This window comes from Notolabrus celidotus, chromosome 10 (assembly GCF_009762535.1).
Source record: "Notolabrus celidotus isolate fNotCel1 chromosome 10, fNotCel1.pri, whole genome shotgun sequence".
Taxonomy (NCBI): Eukaryota; Metazoa; Chordata; class Actinopteri; order Labriformes; family Labridae; genus Notolabrus; species Notolabrus celidotus.
In genome coordinates, this window is record NC_048281.1 from 30652237 (window position 1) to 30673558 (window position 21322).

A 21322-nucleotide genomic window follows, 5' to 3' on the forward strand; every position below is an offset into this window, starting at 1 on the left:
ACGTTGCATTACATCACTCACTCTACTACGCAGAACCCCTCAATGCAAATACCTCAAATATGCTGAAGCATTTGTCGACTCGGCCTCAAAGCTTCGGGTTCACGTCGGGCCGAAGTGGAGAAGGGTTCCATGTGAACATGTTCTCGTCTACGAGAGTCGGATTCAGGACACTTTCCCTCAGGCTCCAGGGGTCACGTCCGGACTCACGCGGCCGAAAATGAGGCTCCGAGAGCGGGTAAAATCCCTCCACAATGACCCCCAGAGGAAACGCGTTTTTTTCCTCCAGGCTCCAGGGGTCACGTCCGGACTCACGCGGACGAAAATGAGGCACCGAGAGCGTGTAAAATACCTCCGCAATGACTCCCGGAGGAAAAGCGTTTTTCCTCCAGGCTCCAGGGGCCACGTCCGGACTCGCGCGGCCGAAAATGAGGCACCAAGAGCGGGTAAAATACCTCTACGATGACCCCCAGAGGAAAAGCGTTGTTCCTTCCCAAATTCAAAGTGTTTTTCTCCAGGCTCGTGGGGCCAAGTCCGGACTCACGCAGCCGGGAATGTGGTGAACCTATTGTTCAGTATGTTCAAGTTGAATATGTTCATGTTCAGTCTTGTGCAGACATAATTTTCGAAAAAATATAATGGTTCCTTTTGGTGCTGAAGACTTTGTAGATCTACTTTTTTCCCCTCAAAAAAAAATACTCAGGAATCGTTCGGAGAATTGAAAAGGAATTGGATTGATCAGCCGAATCGACATTGATAAAATCTTATCAATTCCCACCCCTAATGAGCCATGACAAAGCTTTGGTATCTGACAACTTGAATATAAGAACAGGCCATCTTTACACATTAAACCAACCTAAATACTACCATTACAATCCAAACATATGGTTTGATCAGGTTTCACAACCAACTCTGCATATCTAACAAAATCCTGACTCTGATAGGAAAGCAGATCATCTCCTTTTTAAACAACAGACTCACAACTTCAAACCGGTGAGTACAACACAAAGACACACAGAAACATCTCATGTCAGGCTGGAGAGCCTCAGCCTTGGAGATTGGCTTTGGATAATAAATGAGATTTCATGAATATCTCATCGTCTAAACTGCATCCACTGGGGAAAAACCCATTTCCGAGGCCTCTAAATGAAGGAATTAGACAGACGCTATCAAATTAAGTGCCCTTCGCGGTAAGTAACTGAACCGCAAACAAGTGTGAAGGCGGGATGATGTGCTCTTAACCTTGATGTATGCAGCACAATTAATGCTCTGTAGTGAATCATTTATAGGACAAACAGTGAGCCAGGAACAGGTTTTACTCAGTCAGCAGGAGAGCCCGTAAAAAAGCTACAATTTATAGAGAACGCTGTTGATTACACATAAAAAACTCAAGCAAGGTACACTGAAACTGCACAGCCATCCAAGATGAGCCACTGTGCATCATCCTCTCACCTTCTTACAGGTTCATGAGACTGAATGAGAAGTGATGGTTTCATCGCCAGCCAAAAAATGTCCCTGTTTGCTCTTGTCACTTTTGCACATCTTCCATTCTCTTCTCACAGCCTTGGGTTTACAGTACGCTTTGAAATAATCCACCTGTGCTGCATATAGCTCTGGCACAGCAAAAGAGACAGAATGACAACACAGAGCACTGGCATTGGAGGAAGAGGAGGAGGACTTGAGGTGGCTCCAGTCTTTTAGTCTTTGTCACATCCGTGTGCCAGCCAGCTGTCTGGGTTGTCCCTGGAGGCCAGATCCACCACACTAGATCACAGGGAGTGTCAGAAACCCACAAACACACACACAGTGGTGTACAGTAGCACAGAGAACTCGTCCTGTCCTCCGTCCTCAGTATCAAATGGCTGTTGTCAGCAGAGGCAGGGCCACGATGCTGGACCTGGGCCAGGTCATTTCATTTCAGAATATTTCACAGCAGCGAGGTCACTCTGCTGCATTACAGACGAGAAGCTCAGTCATCACAAAGTCACTGTAATCATTTTTATGCTGATCTGCAGTAGGTTCCAATTATTGAAGCATATCAGTTTATTGGGTTACTTATTTAAACAACTGTTCTGTTGCAGAGTGAGATGTCTTCTTGATGCTTCCGTCTCTTCCTTCAGTCTTTCTGACCACATGAATCATGCAAAGTGTTTCTGTTCCAAGTTTAAATGGTATCTCGTTATGTAGTAGACAGGTTGTTGCTTCTATATCAATGAACATGTAATTGGATGTACTAGTGGGATAAAAATACAAGTGAAAAATAACATGAGCAGAAAACAGTATGACACAGCTCCATTACGTGCAGCTCGCTCTGTGGTTAGGTTATATAAACATCACCCGTTTCCACTCGTCTATGGTGATTACTACCTGTTGTTTGCACACATCAGCTTCTTGTGTTACTTAAGGGCTGGCAGGTAAACTCTGAAGATCAGGGGGAAATTTCATCCATCATGCAGGAAGCCTACTTCGAAAGATTCATGAAGTTTAACACCAGACTTCAAACAGATCCATGTCCAGTCCGTCTCCAATCCGCCGGGGTCCGGCTCCATGCTCTCTCGTCCATCAACGAGCGACAATTGCGTTTTCGGAATCAAGGACTCTCCTCCTCCTTTCCCCATCCATGTTGTCTTTATCAGCCTCTGAAAACCTGACTTGACGACTCCAAGCCTGCCTCCGCTCAAAATGACATTTTGTTGTCATAGTTAAGTTAAAAATGATCTAACGTTAACACCGAGTGTTTTATTCTGAAAATTAACCGGATGTTCTTCATTTTTTTCTTGTGCCTGACTTCCTGTCCCCCTCCATCTGATCTGTGCTGAATTGATGCGTCGTGCTCATAGACTGTAAAAAATATGGACATAGTATCCGTGACGTCACCCATCTGTTCCTGAACGCTGTTTTGAAGCCAATCGGCTGCGGCAGCCATATTGCTTCTGTCAAGCCAGTGTGACGTAAAGAGGCGGGCTTTGAGCCTCCTAGCCAACAGCTGCAGTGTTCCTGCAGGCAGCTGTGCCTCTCATTGGAAGACTAGTAATCTCAATATCTTCAAAATTGCCGAATTAGATAAAAATTCACCCCCCTCACAGTGAGAGGACATCGAGAAATGAGCTATTCAGACTACACTCATCTTTTGTACCAGGCTGTAAACATGTTTATTAATGCTGCAATGATCGTCTTTTTCCCATTCATGTGTATGTGACTTCCGGTACTTCAGGAGCCAGCCTCAAGCGGATCCTCAATGAACTGCAGCTTTTAACACTTCCGCATTGACTCATATTTTTAGACCGGAGGTTGCTGCTTGGTCGTGCTCCGGCATCCGGCAAAAATAGAAGTCTTGTGTATCTGATCCGTTGCGTTCCGACCTGCCGGACCAGAGACACAGCTGGAACGCAACGAAGCGGATCCAGTGGAAGTCAACACATTGACTAGAATAGAAACCTATCAGATCCGGTGCCATGACAGATCGGAGATGGACTGAACACGGATCTGGTGGAATTTGGCCGTAAGAGTTAAGTGCGTGTGTGAAAGCGACAGTTTTACAGCTCATAATAGTTTCCTTCAAAGCTATGCTACTAGCTAAATCTCTCATGAAACCTACTACGATTTAAAGTGATGGCAGACAAACTCCAAACTAGCTGGCGATTTAATGCTGCATATGTAATTTACATCAGTTTGTGACAAGTAACATTAAGTGATGTCGCTGCTTACAAAAGCAAGCCTGATGACTCATTGCGAAAGGTTGTGACATTAATTTAGAATCAGAGACAGCTTTTTCCCCTAGAGCCATCAACGCTCTGAACACTCACCATAAAACACACTGACTACACTCTATACTCTATAACTTAATACTATTTATTCTTACAGTTATTTCTTTAAAAAAAAAAGGTTTTATTATCAGAACACTGTTGCTCTTGCTGCTATTGTTTTATGTATATATGTATGCATGCACCAACGGAGCTGCGCTACTAATTTCATTGTATGCAAGTCACGCAATGACAATAAAGGCATTCTATTCTATTCCATTCTATTCTATTAATTTAGGACCCAAGGCAACAGACGTAAACACTCAACAATAAAGGATATCATAAGAGCTATATGACCTGGAAAGACTTCATAAAAACTTCAACCTAACGATTATCAACAACTCTCTCACACATTGCAATTCTGCAGCTGTGCAATAATGAATTTCTGCCATCACTAAGCCTTTGTTTTTCTATATCAATCCCCTCAATGGTGTTACATTGGTGTCTCAGCGTGTGATTACACATTGCATTGCAGTGTCGCAGTGGTGAAATGCACACACAGACAGAGCACTGTTCTGACCCACCAACTCTGAAGCTACACATCGCTGCTGTGTTCTCTTAATTCCACCTAGGTAGGATCAAAGGTGGATTGACTTTGACCCATCATTATGCCTCCTTGCGTTCCACATTGTGGTTGTAACAGGGGTGTAATTAAGCCACCTTCAAATAGCAGTGTGTGAGAGCCTATTGTTACCTGAAGATGAGTGCCATCGGCATCATCCTTCCTTTGTAGTCTTTGTGGCTCATTTGGGAGCTGGGTTTGGTGGCACCACAAATTAGGGAAGTAAATCAATGAGATAGTTACTGCTCAGAAAATGTAACACTACATTAATGAATAGACAAGCTCAAGACAACAACAACAAGCACCCAGCTTGATGGTGTTGTTCTTAACTCTGTAGAAAAATATATATATAGTCAAAATAAAGATTATTAGACATTCATTTCCTGAAACTTGCTGCTTTCTGTTTTCCTGCAGAGTTGTTAAAATGGTGCAGTCTCTGAAAATCTCATCACACCACTGTCACCATATATAGCTGTATGAGTTAATAGAACAGGCAAGCTGCTGTGTAAACAAAACGCTCCGGTATAATAGCTGTTATATTGTGTTGTCAACACCTGCAGATCAGAGGCAGCACATGGAAATTACAGCAGAACAAGATGAAATTTCAATCTCTTTCAGATTTTACAGGCTGCCATGATTCCAAATGCATTACCTGTTTTAGTGTTGGATGAAACTAATCCAAAGTACACAACTCATGAAAGAAGAAAGACTTGAACACACACCAGGAGCTCCCCTGCTTTCATAAATCTCTTGCAGAAATATGCAGCAACCAGAAAACACTCATTTACATCACCTGCAGCCGATCTGTGTGAAATAAAAACAACTCAGATTCCAAGAGAAAGACATTCAGGGAGAGGGGGAGAGGGACGGAGAGAGAGGACACCTGAAGCTAAACACAGCCTAACCACCACAAATTGGCTGTCCCAGACCAACAGCCCTGTGTTTTATGTCTTGTTTATCCCTCTCTCTGCAGAATACAAGCGGCTCTCTGTCATTTGTGCCGCCTTAATGAATGGGAGCACATCTTCAGCAAAGTCAAAGACGCGTGGGCACGGCCGACATCACTGCAGATTTATAAATCGCCAGGGGTGTCTGGGCGCCGTGCCAGCAGGGGCACGCTGTCAAAGCAGCAAGGGGGCATCGAGGATAACTGGGGCTGGTTATTGTGGAAGACGCCGGACAGTCAGAAGATTTGGGGGAAGCAACTTCCTACTTAAAAGATCTGCTCATAACAGAAAACAATTGATCTTGGCCTCTTTTCTGAGGGGAGATCAAATCTATGCATTTTGTTGTATCGACGGGTCAGTGCTTCCAAATGCAGAGACATCAAATCTATGCCAAACTAAACTGCAGCAGCAAATGCATTATACAGAAGTTTGGAGGAAGTTGATAGCTGACCAAATACCACCGTCTCTACAAGATTGGAAGTACACTACCAGTCCAAAGTTTGGAAACACCTTCTCATTCAATGTTTTTATTTATTCTAATTATTTGACACACTGTAGATTAATACTGAGGACATCAAAACTATGAAAGAACATATATGGAATTATGTAATTATCAAAAAAGTGTTAAACAAAGCAGAATATGTTTTATATTTTAGATTCTGTAAAGTAGCTCCCTTTTTCCTTCATGACAGCTTTGCACACTCTTGGTATTCTCAGTCTGCTTCATGAAGTGGTCTCCTGGAATAGTTTCTAATGAACATGAGCCTTGTCAAGAGTTCATTTGTAGAATGACTTGCCTTCTTAATGTGTTTGAGACCATCAGTTGTGTTGTTCAGAGGTAGGGTTAGCACACAATGGATAGCCCTATTTGACTACTGTTGTAATCCAGATTATGGTAAAACCAGATTATTTCATAGTTTTGATGTCTTCAGTATTAATCTACAATGTTGAAAATAATTAGAATAAATAAAAACCATTGAATGAGAAGTTGTGTCCAAACTTTTGACTGGTAGTGTGTGTGTGGATTCTAAAGTTACAAGGGATGGACCAATAATGGTTTTAAATGCAGAGCTTACTTCAAGAACACCACAATTCCACCACATCACACCCATCCTGCAACAGCTCCACTGGCTCCCCATCACAGACCGGATCAACTACAAAATACTTCTCCTCACCTTCAAATCCATACACAATCTCGCCCCTCCATATCTCTCTGACCTCCTCCATACTGCCACACCCGTCTGCACCCTCAGATCCTCCTCCTCCATCCACCTCACTGTCCCCCCTCTGCTCGCCTTGTTACCATGGGGAGCAGAGCCTTCAGCCACTCTGCTCCCCAGCTCTGGAACTCTCTCCCACCTGACCTCTGTAACACTGACTCACTCCCACATTTTAAATCCAAACTCAAAACCCATCTGTTTAAATTGGCTTACTCCATCTGACAACAACTCCTCTGTCCATTCACTTAAAACTTTTTAAATTGTGTTTTATTTACTGTCTGCTATTTAAACTCTGTTTGTTTTTAATGTTGTAAGGTGACCTTGAGTGCCAAGAAAGGCGCCTATAAATAAATTGCATTATTATTATAATTATTAATTCAAATTTTAATGATTTTGTTTAATCCTAAAAACATTTGAAGTGAGTCGAGGCATTGGATAGAAATCCAAAAAATAATTAAGTCTCTATTAACCTCACCCAAAGTAGTTTTGACAATAAAATGAACCCTAAACTGAAGATCGAATACAATCCTCGACTCTGATTTACTTTTTTTTGTTAAGCCAGAAATACAAAACAGCAAAATATAGAGAATGAAAGGAGAGGTGAAAAAGCCCAGTGGGCTTATTGGATAAATGTGGTTTTCCATCATTCCAAAAAGCTTTTGACTGTTAAAATCCAGGCACTAAATATGTCAACATTAGAACATAATTCCATAAGCAGATCAATAACATAATGCAATCTATCAACTTGGGAAATTTGAGCCATAGATTTGGGAAACCTGTTTCCCCACGGCGTTGCTCCCGGGCAAAATGCCAGGTCCATAAAAATTTCTCAGGTTAGTGTGGAAGAATTTGACCGATCGGCTCTGAGGTCTGACCTCGACACCATCTAACACCTGGAGTGCTACTGAGAACAAGTCCTTATCATACTGCATCAGTGCTTAACCTCACTAATGCTCTTGAGGCTTAACAGGAGCAGATCTCTTCAAACTGGTTCCAAAGCAGAAGTTTCTTGCAGTCTCTTTCTGCAGCAGCTGAATACTAATGGTTTGGGTATAAAATGTTAGGTATTTAAAAAAAAAAGATTAACCTCTTTATGTTCACTTAGGCTTCTAGATATTTAAACCAGGTGTATCCTTAGGAGTTCTTAACCTGTGTGACACAACAGGTAACAAATAAAGGAGGAAGGTCCATGTGCAGAGCTATGAGGATTTACTTAACAAAAGAACACAAAAAACTTACTTTATAATGTCCATAAAAAATGATCCAGAATGTCCAAATGAAAACACAAGGGAACCACATGGAGCCAGAGAAGGTAAACAACAAAGAACACTGCAAGCAGGAACGCAGGTTAAAGCACAAGAAGGACTCCATGATGATCCAAAAGCAGAGGGGAGGATTCACAGAGACTAAATGCACACCAGGTAACGAGCAAAGGGTGTGGACACAGGTGAAAGTAATGAGGATAATTAAAGTAGAGGGAAACACACAGGGGCAGGAAGTATAGCTAAACCAGCCACCAGTCCACTTGCCAAGCTTTGTCCACTCTGGGACTTGAACCGGTGACCCTCCTATCCTCAAGCCAAGACCCCAAACGATCAGATTGCAAGGCAGCGTTCTTATCCATCACACCCACCAAGCTGCCTACTGCTGCCTAAAACACAAGGTAGATCTTCAAAATAAAACAGGAAATCAAAGAGAATATAAAACAAAAGAATCTCATGAAACTCTGCTGGATTTTGAGGATCATCTACCTTAGACAGAGTTTGAGCTTTAACCTACAGGCTGCCGTTTCAGGGTCCTGCTGCAGAGGACTAAAAGACTCCATGTCTTGTTCTACCCAAGTGCAAACTAGCACTCAGGTTGCTTTATTTGCATCACTGTCTGTGCATCTGCATACCTCCCTATTGCACTTTTACAGTTTTACTAATAAAACTGTTCATGTTATTGTCCTTTGATATTTTCATAAGACTCCTGAGACAGAACACATACATGTGCAATACTTTGATTTACGGTGCAATACCTCAATAACCATGTGCAATATTGTTACTTATTCCAGAACATATTTTATTATCATTAGCACTCTGGCTTAGGCTAATTCAACTTATTTCATGTCTTTAAAAGTACTTATATACCTTTCTTTGTACAGATAGTATTTTTATTTTAGAATTTTTGTATTTGTGTTTAGGTTTATATATTTATTGTCCTTACTGTCTTGATGTGTCCTTACTGTCTTGTTGTGCCCTTACTGTCTTGATGTGTCCTTACTGTCTTGTTGTGTCCTTACTGTCTTGTTGTGCCCTTACTGTCTTGTTGTTTCCTTACTGTCTTGTTGTGTCCTTGTCATGTCCTTACTCTCTTGTTGTGTCCTTACAGTCCTGTTGTGTCCTTACAGTCCTGTTGTGTCCTTACTGTCTCTTTGTGTCCTTACTGTCCCTTTGTGTCCTTACAGTCTTGTTGTGTCCTTGTTGTGTCCTTACTGTCTTGTTGTGTCCTTACTGTCTTGTTGTGCCCTTACTGTCTTGTTGTGTCCTTACTGTCTTGTTGTGCCCTTACAGTCTTGTTGTGTTCTTACTGTCTTGTTGTGTCCTTACAGTCTTGTTGTGTCCTTACTGTCTTGTTGTGTCCTTGTTGTGTCCTTACTGTCTTGTTGTGTCCTTGTTGTGTCCTTACTGTCTTGTTGTGCCCTTACTGTCTTGTTGTTTCCTTACTGTCTTGTTGTGTCCTTGTCATGTCCTTACTGTCTTGTTGTGCCCTTACTGTCTTGTTGTGTCCTTACTGTCTTGTTATGTCCTTACTGTCTTGTTGTGTCCTTGCTGTCTTGTTGTGTCCTTACTGTCTTGTTGTTAAGTACCAGTGTTCCAATCATCACGTCAAATTCATTGTGTTCGCGAGCTCACTTGGCAATAAAGCTTTCCTGAATCTTGAATCTTGAATATTCCGTCCTTTTTTATTGTGTCCAGTTTCTAAGTCTGGCTGTAGTTGGGTCTGATTTTACTGCTGACCTCATCTTTGTGTATTGTATTGTGGGCCAGTAAAAATAATTGGACTCTGACAGATAATAATGACAGAGAAGAGTCTCCATCAGCATGCAGTTTTAAGAGGAGTCATACCTTTAAGGAACACTACAGAAGAAAAACAGAAAAATCAAGATGTCTTGCATGCCACTAAATTGCAGCTTTCTTTCCTAAATCATATACAACAAAAGTGATCACAAAGCACCCGAGGGCTCTTCCACCCATGAGCTCAGACATCTGCATGTAATAACAGCCTTTGAGTTGTGCCAGCCTGCAGTCTGAGCCTCTGACCTTCAGTCAAACTCTTTAGCCTCCAAAACCCTCAGTGCCAATGTCTGCAAGCTGCAAGTTGCTGAGCAGTGATGAGAGAGCTGTGAGAAGAATATTTCACTCCTGTTGTCTTCTCGCTGCTCCCCGAGGGCGTCATAATTCACTGGAGCTGAAATGAGAGGCGAAACTAAGAGTGCTACAGAAAATGAGAGAGCAGCATGTGTCCAAATAACACACAAACACAACTGTCTGTCTGACCCTGTGGTAATTGCTAGTGCTGTAGCAATGACGTGATGCAAGTACTTTTCTATCTTCCTTCATCATGGAGTCATTCAACCATCCTACCAGGTGTTTTCTGATGGAGCCGAAGCACGGCAGGGCTGCTTAATGAGGTAAATAAAGCCTGGTGGGTTAGATATGAATTGGATTTAGTGAACGGTGGAGGTAAAAAACAAGGACAGATCTCTGGACATTGAATCAGATGCAGTATGACAGACTGCAAGGACGCATTTGACTTACAAGGGACGGAGCAAACATTCCCTCAGAGGAAACTGTGTCTCATATTTTCTCTTTTATTATCCCTGAATCCCTTTCAGATGTCTTTTTAACCTTGTGTGTTTTTTACTTGTTTCTTTACTTGTGACAACTGAATAGGGTTGAACCATCCTTTGCCCTACCATTTTAAACTGCTCCCATCAGGTCCAAGTTATAGACTGCCACGAGCCACAGAATGTTTCCAAGAACTCTTTCATTCCAGACTTTAAATTATTAAATTCTTAGATTGCAAAATCAAATCTAACTTTTTAATTTTAGCAAGCTCTTAAAATAACAAACATAACATAATTTTTATGACCTCAAATGTAGGATGTATGTATGTATGTACATGTGTCTATGTGCATGCGTATATGTATATATTTACATGTGTCTTCATGTATGTGTATGTACATATGTATGTACATACATATATATATACACGTGTGTCTTTATGTATGTGTATGTATACAGTATATGTATGTACATATACATATATATATACATGCTTTATATTTTGATATTCCATATTTTATATCAGCTCCTTTAAAGCTCCTGTGAGGAACTTTCTGTTTGTGTTGACTTTGGTGCCCCCCTGTGCACTAAGTGATCTTGCTTATTTTGTCCTGTACATGTGTAAATTATGTTATCTCCTCCTGCTTTCAACTAACAGTCAACTATTTCACTCATTAAGAATATTTACTGCAGAAAAAGGTTTTTTTTGTGATGTGCTGTCCATCACCTCATCTGACACCTACCCTCTCACAGTGATTTCAGGCTTTAAAATAACAAAACGGAAATGATCTATGCCTTTTTTAACAATCTTGTTTGCTTTTCTAGGTCATAAAGAGGCATCATTGTTCTTTTCAGTTCATTTCATGACCACTCAAAAACTCCTCACAGGAGCTTTAAGGAATTCTGCTGGCCATCCCTGTATAGGAAGAACCCCAAGCGCTCTCTCTGTTCTTGTCTCCAAATGTTGTATTGTCTGTCTGTGTGAAGCTGAAGGCAGTTTTCCACATTGTGGATAAATACATTTCTAATCTACTCTAATCTAATCTAATCTAATCTCTTTTATAGCATACACCTTTTGATTTTATAAAGGCTAAGAATTGCTGGTAATGAGGCATAGTGAAAGTAGCTGCTGATTTGCCTGGAGGCGTTTTGAAGCTGGTGGCTCATCCATGACCTCAACTAAAGGCACCTTTTTGCAGCTTTCTATCTTAGCTGAAAGTTAGTTGAATTTTGCATTTCCAATATATAATCCTGACTAAAACAACCAGATTTCATGCAAGTACAGTTGAATATCTATGCTATTCCTCAATCACATGCACACAGCACACTGCTGACTGCAGGGCTTTTGAGACCACGCCCCCTACATGCACTATGCATTCCTCCATCACATGCACAGATGGTTTCTATTTTGGATGGATGTCAGATTAAAGGTGTAGGATTAAATTAGTGGCTTTCACCAACTCTGGAATTTATGCAGCTGGTGCAAACATCAAAGTTAGAGCATTGTAAAAACTCCTAATCAAAAATGTAGTGTCTGGGGTGTTGTTGGCCTAGCGGTCTAAGCGTGCGCCCCATATACAGAGGTTACAGCCCTCGTCGCAGAGCTCACAGGTTTGATTCCAGCCTCGACCATTTACTGCATGTCCTCCCCTACTCTCTGCTCCCCACATTTCCTGTCTCTCTTCACCTGTCCTGTCCATCAAAGCCGAAAATGCCCAAAAATATAACTTCAAAAGAATAAATAAATAAGAATGTAGTGTGAAGTTGTGCAGGTATTGAACTTCAGAGTTAAAGGAGTTAAAACCAGGGCTACATGAAAGCTGAACATTGAACTCCATGCATCAGCCGGCCTGATCTGAATGCTAATGCTGCTATATGTCTGCTGGATGTGTAAACATAAACCTCTCTGCTGACATATTCCCATCACTTCAATTAGCTAAGAATATACAATGTGTTTTTCAGCTTGTATTGGAGTCCCTCTGTTCTTCAAAGGTTAAAAACTAAGCTTTGACTAAACTAGACACGCTCACATGTACCATATTGAACATTTACCCAGAGCAGCTGCCCTCTGCGGTCAGGGTCACACATTCAGTAACATTACCATATGGTTAGCTGTCGCAGAGAGGCCGCAGATATGAGCAGTGAAATGCTCCTCAGTATGCCTTTCAAGTCTGCTGTTCGTCAAATTAAGCGCCAAACAATTGATGAGTCCCTTTTCATCTTTGAGAGCTTTTCATCTCCGAAGAACAAAGCTGATGCTCATTCTCGTTTTTCTGCTCTTTATCTTTTTATGCTGATTTCAGCTGAGTCATTTGTCATTTTTCAAACAGAAAATACATCTGTACTTGTTGCTGTCGGAGTCAGGAGATATTTAGCCAAATTATTCTGCTACTGAAAAACGATCCCCCTCTTATGCAGGCGCAGATTAGTCCTCCCTGCCACAGTGTGTTAATATTCAACATTTGTGCATTATTGCTTATTTTGAAAGCACAGCTGAAAATTAATTTAGACATTGTTAGGTATACCCAAAAACCCTGTGCTGTAGCCAAGTGTTTTTTTTTTTTTTTACACATAAATATATTTGTCACATTGGGAAACATTTTACCTTCAGGCCAGCTGCTGGGACCTCAGCCATGGTTTAAAATAAAGGGCTTGACTAAAGCTGCTACGCTGGTGGGTGATGAATGGGGCTGCTGGCCAAGACTAGCAGAAGCAATCTGCTTTGAGACGAGGGCAGACATTTACTCTGCCATCAAACATCCAGCCGCTGATTTAAACATCGCTGGAAAAGTGCTGCACTTCCTTCCTGTTGGAACTACCTGTGGTCCTTAAACATTTTTGGGAGATGAAACAGGAAAACAGGCTCACACATTTATCCGTCTCAGGTTAAGACGGGAGGAAAAATGACAAGGTAATGTTACCTCCTGTAGGTGAATGAACACACAAAGGAATGTGTGTCCCTCTGGAGCTAATTCATCATGTCTTTACTAAATCTTGCACCGGTATCACATATTTGGCGTTTTTGCACTCCTTTACACTGATGTTGACGTTTCATGGGAGGAGCAGGGGGTCAAGTAACAGAAAGCAGAGAGTGTTTGAAGGTAGTATGCAGGGGCACCAGGTGTATAGGTCACTGAAAAAGGAAGAAGAGGAGGCTTTTTTTTACCCGCTGAGGGCAAGATATATCTGCTGCATGTATACGTTCCTTTCTATCACACTATAGAAAACTCACACAGGCTCCTTTCAGCTGCAGTGTTGTGTGGGGGAGCGGGGAAGTAAAAGGGGGTAGGGGAGGGAAAGTGCGCCGAAGTGCGAAAAACTCAGGCAGAGACCGAGATCCTCAAAGGGAGCTCTAATGGACCTTGAAATCCAGGTGGGGGGGGACATGAAAGAGGAACAGGTAATGCAGGGAGGCTATGAGGCTGTTCCTTTGTACAAAGGTGTGTCCATAATGTAGCGAGAATAAGTTGTACAGAAGCAGACGATGAAAAAATGCTAAATGTGACGTTTCTAATGCCAGGTTTTCATCCTGCAAATCCTGCCGGCCAAGTATCCAGACGCCGTGTTTCTTTATGTTGGGGGGGGATGGTTGAATGAGAAGGCACGGTTAGCCGCTTATCTCCATCAAGCAGACGTTTGGCCTCCATCACTTCCCTTCCTTGTTAACAGGCTGCACGGTAAGAAGAGCGCCTCACGGCTCCCACTAGTTGACTACCGGCGCCTCACCCCTGCCGTACCCGCTGATGAAGGCCACTTCCTCTTCTTTCATGTCTCAGAATAAGACGTACGCGGCAGACAGGGGGACGCTGAAACAAATATTTTTCCATTAATCAGCCGGATAGTGAGGATTGATTTTTAGGTGGCACACAGGTGAATCTCATTTCCTCCTCAGCTTAATCCAACGTTTTAATTTACTGCGGCTTTCATCCACCGGGTTGAGAAAGTAATGGATTTTTTGTTTAATAAATAATTCAGATGATTGTGATTACACTTCATCGCGTCCTGGTGCGACTGAGGGCCGGCGTGCCTCTCCAGCCTCCACACTCTGATGTTGACGATGTGGCCCAGAGAGTCGTCTGTCTCTGTTTCAGCCAGGACATTAATCACTGTCACACTCCTCTCTTATTCTGTCTGCCTCGGTCTGAAACAGACCCTCCAGCCCCCGCCGAGAGCCACTTCTATCGCCATAGTAACCAAAGCCAACAGCGAACCAAACTCAGCGGTGCTGCAGAGGCAGTGGGGCACAAAGAAATGTGTTTATGATTGAACATTTGAAGCTTGGGGGGGAAAACATTTAGTGCACCATACTTTTTCCTGTCACCGCTGACAGACAGACTAACCTTTTCTTTAGGGCTGCTCCTTTATGGGGGACAGTCGATGGAGAGAGTCGAAGTCGGCCAAGTTTGTATTGATCTTTAGTCACAGAAAAAAAAGCCTCGAACTCCATCAAGGAGCTGCACCTTGTTTGTCTTCTGGAGACTTACTGCCCATGTCTTCCCCTTTAAGAAAAGTGGGCCCACGACTGCACATGCTGAGACCAAGCTGCAACCTCCGGTCTCAAAATATGAAGCCCATGTGGATGTGTTATAAACTGCAATTCATTGAGAATCCACTTGAGGCTGGCTGCAGAAACACCAGAAACCACATACACACCCATTCAAAGAAGACGATCTTTGCAGCATTAATAAACATGTTTACAGCCTGGTTAAAAAAACAGCTTGGCTCTACGTCGCTAATTTCTTGATCAGCACACGGTTCAGAAGATATCAAGATTACTAGATTTGCCCAAATAAGGAAATGACTGACTTAATTGACAGGCGGGAACACATAGCTGTTGGCTAGGAGGCTCAAACCTCGCCTCTTTACCTCACACTCTTCTGGATGAGTTCAGCATTTCCAATATGGCTGCAACTGTCGATTGGCTTCAAAACAGCACTTCAGAAGCAGATGGGTGACATCATGGATACTACGTCCATTAATTATACAGTCTATGGTTCAGACCAAGCTGCAACCTCCGGCTGCGAGAATTGAAGCCCATGCAGAAGTGTTAAAAACAGTTCATCGAGTGTCCACTTGAGGCTGGCTGCAGAAACACCAGAAACCACATGCACACCCATTCAAAGAAGACGATCTTTGCAGCATTAATAAACATGTTTACAGCCTGGTTCAATAATCGGCTTCAGTCTACGTAGCTAATTTCTCTATCGGCACACACTGTACGGGTGATGAGTTTTTTTCTAACGCAACGGTTCTGAAGACATTAAGATTACGGGTTTTCGCCCAAATAAGGACATGACTGACTTGATTGACATGCGGGAACACATAGCTGTTGGCTCAAACCCCGCCTCTTTACCTCCAACTAAGTTTGGTTGAGTTCAGCATTTCCAATATGGCTCCCACCGACGATTGGCTTCAAAACAGCGCTTCAGAAGCAGATGGGTGACGTCACGGATACTACGTCCATTATTTATACAGTGTATGGTTGAGACCAAGCAGAGTTGAGAGGTATAACTTAAAAAGAATAAATTGAAGAGAGTTGAAGCCAATGCAGAAGTGTCAAAAAATGCAGTTCATTGAGTGTCCAATTGAGGCTGGCTGCAGAAACACCGGAAACCACATACACAACCATTCAAAGAAGACGATCTTTGCAGCATTAATAAACATGTTTACAGCCTGGTTCAAAAAACAGCTTGGCTCTACGTCGCTGATTTCTCAATCGGCACACGGTTCAGAAAATATTAAGATTACTAGATTTGCCCAAATAAGGACATGACTGACTTGATTGACAGGCGGGAACACATAGCTGTTGGCTAGGAGGCTCAAACCCTGCCTCTTTACCTCACACTCTTCTAGATGAGTTCAGCATTTCAAATATGGCTCCCGCCGCCGATTGGCTTCAGAACAGCGCTTCAGAAACAGATGGGTGACATCACGCATACTACGTCCATTATTTATACAGTCTATGGTTGAGACAGGTTTGTTACAAACATGATCTTCCTAAGAAGCAACTACTTCCACAGTTTTATGAATCAGTTTTGACTGAGACATAAATGAAATAAGACAAGATCTCTCAGTTTATTGCTTCCTCTATTCAATCTTGCTTGTCTCATAGAAGTCTCATCTCTTTTTTGTCTAATGTATTGCTTTTTAAGGTCCCTTAGGAGCAATGACAAAGACATAAATGATCACAGAATGAGTTGAAAATGTTGTCTCATGAGAAAAGACTGTTAGTGCATGCAGTCTATGTAAGTGAGCAGACAGCACTTAGTTATCTTGAAAGCAGTAAACAGAAGAGCTAGAGCCGCCTGAACCAGCAAACAAAAGCCAGCCACCTCCCAGCGACAGCTCTGGATGTTAAACTTGGATTTGATGAAGGTTTAGCCTCTGTGCTGTTTTTCTAACAGATTTAACGTCAATACAGATTTGGCTGCAAGTGCTGTAAATATTAAAACAAAGTACTTTTCAGACATAAATGCATTATTCGTTCAAAGATAAATCCCAAAAATGTATGAAAAATTCATGGTGCTGTACCATTTTCACAAAGCTGATCTCAATTCAACCAAGGCTGCTGCCAAAAAAATACTCATTCCTCCTCTTTGTTGTCTGATAAATCAAGACTTTCACTGAGGCAGCAAGCAGTCCCCGTTTCCTGCTCTCCTTTTCTTAAATATGTCACTTTCTGACGGGCTAAAGTGCATCACTGATAGTAAGATAAGATAAAAGTCATGCATCCTGTGACAGGCGCAGTGTCAGCTTGGTCACTACCTGCAGCAGGTGTGCTGTGTGAACCAGCTCTCCCCACCTCCATGCCAAGACACAACCGGGGGACGTCTGTTTCATATTTAATGTTTGACGTTGTTGCTGCTCTCACCGTAAAAAGCTCTGCATCTACAGCTTGATTTGTTCCAGTTTAGTGATACATCAGACACATTCAGTAAGTTTTGGTTTTGATCAACTCCTTGTCATCAAAGATGCACATGCATTTCAGAGTGCCGTGAACTGACTGACTGTCCAGTGCCTCTGTTGCTGCGAGGTGCATTCAAGGACCGTCGTAAATGAGCAATACAGTCCTTTCATGGCATTTTTCTGTGAATCAAGAGAATCAAAATACAGTCCCAGTGGTCACATCAAGAATGTTTTCTTTTGACTTTATAGCAGGGTGAATTATTGAATTATTTCACTTAAAGGCACTGTGAGGAGTTTTGAACTGGCTGAGAAACAGACTGAAACTGATACCGATGCCTCTTCATGACCTTTAAGAGTAAACAAGACCATCAGCAACAACACTGACACCTGCTCTGTTGACGATTTTAATGCTTGAAACCGCTGTGAGGGGGTAGGTGTCAGACCAGATGATTGACATCTCACTTTAGAAACAGCATTTATTTGACTGTTTTCATGGAAAAGAATCAAATTGTGTGATAAATTTGACTGTTGGAAGACAACAGGATAATGTTTTTGTACAAAACACTACTTTTGCATGTACAGGACAAGAGATAAGAGGTATCACTTTGTCCACAGGGGGTGCCAAAATCAATACAAATCAAAAGTTCCTCACAGCAGGTTTAAGATATTCCATCCATCCATTATTTTGACCGCTTATCCCTTTAGGGGTCACGGGGGGGCTATCCCAGCTGGCTTTGGGCAGAAGAACCTATCACAGCAATATCTGATCGACTACATGAATTATTTAAAGAGTGAAGATGTTTTGGCAAAAATCAAAAACTGAAATGTTTTGAGTTTTCGTCGACTAAAACTAGACTAAAACTATAAAAGGCTGAAAAGACTATCCATCCATCCATTATCTTGACCACTTATCCCGTTTTGGGGTCACAGGGGGCTGGAGCATATCCCAGCTGGCTTCGGGCGGAAGGCAGGGTACACCCTGAACAGGTCGCCAACCTATCACAGGGCTAACACAGAGAGACAGACAACCATTCACGCACACACTCACACCTATTGGCAATTTAGAGTGATCGATCAACCTGTTGAGCATGTTTTTGGACTGTGGGAGGAAGCTGGAGTGCCCGGAGAGAACCCACACATGCACGGGGAGAACATGCAAACTCCACACAGAAAGGGGATTTGAACCAGGAACCTTCTAGCTGTGAGGCAACAGTGCTACCCACTGCATTACGGTGCAGCCTGAAAAGACTAAAAGGTGACTAAAACTTACAGGCATTTTCATCTACAGACTAAGACTAAATCTTAAAATAGCCACCACAATTAACACCGCTGCAGACTGAGTATTTTTGAAGCTCCACAGATGATCCTCCACTGTGCTTCAGATCTGAGAAGCATGGTGAAGAGTCAACAATCAAAATGTTTGCTTTCGCGTTCATCTCTTGGACACATGGTCGTGTACGTTCTTCAACCTCATTTCTAGTTTCGTAATGAGCTCTTGATTAAAGCATCACTTGTATCCCCCCCCCCTCTTCCACACTAGTCTCCTCTCCTCAGCTCACACGCACGATGAATCACAAATCAGTCACTTTAGCAGAGAAAAATTCCTCTCCGTCTGTTGGCTAACAACCAAGAGATTTCCGGCAAGAGCCAAACAAAAGGTCAAAAGACAGAGTAGAATAATTTCTCCTGAACGTCTGGCGGGTTAAGCTGGAGTATAGCTAGGTGCTCATTGCTACCCAGGTCAAATAGGAAAGCTATTGAACGCAGACACTGAGTAATAACTTGCTCTCCACTGCAGGACTGAGATGTAAAATAGGCCTATAGCTGCCACAGAAAAGACTATGTTGTCTGTGTTATTGCTTCCTCTTGTCACTCACTCCCCACACAATGAACACTGATTTTCCAAAGAAGAGTGACCGCATACATTGAAAGCAGATTCTTTGAGAAAGCGTGGCTGGTTATTATTTTGGAATGAAAAGAATGAAAAACATATAATGACTGCAGTGTGAATGATGATGTTATCAAGTCAGTGCGATAGCCTGTTTTACCTTGAGAGTGAGGAATATATTGAATGCAGCAAACATCCGGCACAAAAGGTTTTTTTCAGATTTCACTGTGGTACCTGAGGAGACGTGTAATTATCCGGCTTGCAGGCATTGTGTCTTCAGGTCAGGGCCAATATTAATAACACATGCAGCATAAAGAATTGGAAAGCAAGGAGAGATGAACTTGTCACGAAGAAGAAAATAACAGAAGATGCACGGAAAGATAAAGAAAACCTCCAGGAAGCATATCAAAAACAGCCAAAGCGATGTATGGGTCTGTGTGAAGAGCTCTGTATTTGGATCTTTAGATGCTGCAGCGGTCACTGGGCCTGTTCATGCAGTTTTCCTAAGCAGCTAAATAAATGTTTAGAAGCATCCTGTTCTTTGCAATTCACTCCACAGTGACTTCTAAATGGGACAGCAGTCGTCTTCTGGTGTCAGGAGCGGTAGGAGTTGGAGAGCAAAATATATTACTAATGAATAGTTTGTTTTGCAAACACAACCAGAAAAAGACAAGAGGAACATTATTTTTTCTACAAATCACAGCAGAACAACACAGCACTTAATAACAGTTTGACTGGAAGATTGGATTTTTATTGTTGTTGTGTTACGAACAGCCTCATCACAGAAGACTGTCAGAGGCGTCAAATTGTAAAGACAACTTTAAGAGCGTCCAGTATTGTGCCACCTGACCTCATGCTTAACTAAATTACACAGTAACTTCCACACAAACAAGTAAACAGAGATTAACCAGACAGAGAACTAGTGGATATTATTTATGGTAGACTAAGAAGGTGCGTTGGCTCTCATGCTACACGACATGTTACTTGCTGTTTTGCGTCACCTTGCTTCGTTTTGTGTCGTGCCGTGTCATGTTGTGTCCTGTTGTGTCATGTTGTGTCGTGTGGGGTCATGTTGTTTCGTGTCCTGCCATGACGTTTTGCGTTGTGTCATGTTGTGTCGTGTGGTGTTGTGTTGTTTTGTTTTGGGTTGTGCCATGTTGTTTAGTGTTGTGTCATGATGTTTCGTGTCGTGTTGTGTCATGATGTATAGTGTTGCGTTGTTTTGTGTCATGTCATTTTGTGTCGTGTGGTGTTGTGTTGTTTTGTGTTGTGCCATGATGTTCTGTGTCGTGTCATGATGTTTCGTGTCGTGTTGTGTCGTGTTGTTTAGTGTTGTGTTGTTTTGTGTTGTGCCATGATGTTCTGTGTCGTGTCATGATGTTTCGTGTCGTGTTGTGTCGTGTTGTTTAGTGTTGAGTTGTTTTGTGCTGTGCCATGATGTTTTGTGTCGTGTCGTGTTGTGTTGTTTTGTGTTGTGCCATGATGTTCTGTGTCGTGTGGTGTTGTGTTGTTTAGTGTTGAGTTGTTTTGTGCTGTGCCATGATGTTTTGTGTCGTGTCGTGTTGTGTTGTTTTGTGTTGTGCCATGATGTTCTGTGTCGTGTGGTGTTGTGTTGTTTTGTGTTGTGCCATGATGTTTTGTGTCGTGTCATGAAGTTTTTGTGTCGTGTTGTGTCATGTTGTTTAGTGTTGTGTTGTTTTGTGTTGTGCCATGATGTTTTGTGTCGTGTCATGATGTTTCGTGTCGTGTTGTGTCATGTTGTTTAGTGTTGTGTTGTTTTGTGTTGTGCCGTGTTGTGCCATGATGTTTTGTGTCGTGTCATGATGTTTCGTGTCGTGTTGTGTCGTGTCATGTTCAAGCATGCCGGATACGGCCCTGGTGGTGAGGCTTTCAGCAGTGTGACTGCCCCCTGGTGGCTGGCTGCAGTATAGGTAAAAAAATCTGTCTCCCACATTCATTTGAATGGGGGAGCAGTCAAACTTTAAAAAATAAATACACGTCGTACGAATGTTTCTCACATCCGTATGCTGTGGTGATATGTAGTTAGTATTTGACTGTTTTGTGTCCAAGGCCTCTTTTTTCTGAAAAGTTTCTTTTTCTTTAGTTATTAGAGTTTAAAAAACGGGGTTTTACTTCCTGTTTCCTTTGATTCACAGCCGCCGTAGAACG

At 42.3% G+C, this 21322-nt stretch overlaps 1 protein-coding gene across 5 annotated transcripts in view; it reads right to left on the minus strand.

Annotated features, from left to right (window-relative positions):
* sema5ba (sema domain, seven thrombospondin repeats (type 1 and type 1-like), transmembrane domain (TM) and short cytoplasmic domain, (semaphorin) 5Ba) overlaps window positions 1-21322 on the minus strand; it is a 288051-nt gene that overhangs the window by 253681 nt on the left and 13048 nt on the right. The window contains exon 1 of one of the 5 annotated variants that reach the window (XM_034694407.1): window positions 7769-7896. The exons of the other annotated variants lie outside the window; for them this stretch is intronic. The gene's annotated coding sequence lies outside the window, so the exon portion shown is untranslated. Of the gene's footprint in view, window positions 1-7768; window positions 7897-21322 lie in introns of those variants that run through there. 5 annotated transcript variants of the gene reach the window in all.